General features: G+C 40.0%; 1 protein-coding gene across 1 annotated transcript in view; it reads left to right on the forward strand.

The window, feature by feature from the left end:
- LOC101863701 (zinc finger protein 493) overlaps positions 1 to 1,192 on the forward strand; it is a 25,075-nt gene that overhangs the window by 20,559 nt on the left and 3,324 nt on the right. The gene's annotated exons all lie outside the window — the stretch shown is intronic.

Consider the following 1,192-nt stretch of genomic DNA (forward strand, 5'->3'; position numbering starts at 1 on the left):
GGGGGGAATGGTCGATCTAACAAAAGTGAATGTAATGATGAGATTTGTTATTACACGTATTAACTCTGGAAAATATAGTTAGATGCTGAATCTAAAATTAACTAGAACTGTGCAATTCAAGTCTTATTTCAGTTGCAAAGCCCACAGGTATAGCAAGTTAGATAATATATAACAGATGCAGGCTCTCTGGCTGCTTCTAGCCTACTACTACTGATTCTAGACAAGGAATCTAGATTTAGCTATCGTCTGCAACCATTCAAAAGCCAAATGTATGGTAAAATAAAAACAAAACTGAATTCTTTTGTGAGTCAGTACATCACAAATGCCCTAGCCACACGTATTAATAGTTGAATAATGCGATACTGAAGCAACACGTTTATAGCAGCTCTGTCCACATCGGATTATGCGATTGTGCGGCCGCAGCGTGGCGCGTTTTTCCCCCCCACGTAATTCTGCAACATTTGCATAATTTTGGGTTCCCCTCGTTTTTTCACGTTTTTATTCATTTTTCACGAAACATGTGACCAAAGGGAAGTAATCACCGTAATAAGTCTCATTTAAGTGTAAAGTTGGTTATTTCCCTTGATAGAATATCTGGGTCAATGGTTATTGTGGGTTATGGATTTTGTTCCAGCCGATCACAAAAGTCTACAGGGCGTATCGAGGCGGATTCGCCCTGCCTCGTGCACGTTCACTAAACTGCTTACTACTACACTACTACGTTTGTGTACACGATTTTTATACACAAAATTTTACCCGAAAGTCCATTCGGAGGATTTGACCTTTTCACTTGACCAAAGTGTGCCAAAATGGTAGCCTAGCTTTTGCCCCTCCGAGAAGGAAATATATGGCCCTCATTCAAACCATTGGGATTGAGCAAAACTTTCCGTATTGTGCATTTTTTTCATTGTGTTATGATTTATAAGTTTTACACTTGAGACAAAACTGTATTAAATGAGAAAGGTTCTCTATTGCGAAAGTGGAACGAACTTTGTTGCGTGAAAATGGTAGTTTGAGCATATGTGGCCTAAATAAGGTTCCGTGGTGGGGTAAACCTAATAGAGGCCATATGTGGCCTAAATAAGCACTCCCTAAATGGAACTGTGAACTCTTACGTGCTTTCCCTAACCACTGCAGCACTTGACTCTATACCCGAATTTGCAAGCCAGACTGGGTTTTAATTGGTACGGTC

This window comes from Aplysia californica, unplaced genomic scaffold, assembly GCF_000002075.1.
Source record: "Aplysia californica isolate F4 #8 unplaced genomic scaffold, AplCal3.0 scaffold00911, whole genome shotgun sequence".
Classification (NCBI taxonomy): Eukaryota; Metazoa; Mollusca; class Gastropoda; order Aplysiida; family Aplysiidae; genus Aplysia; species Aplysia californica.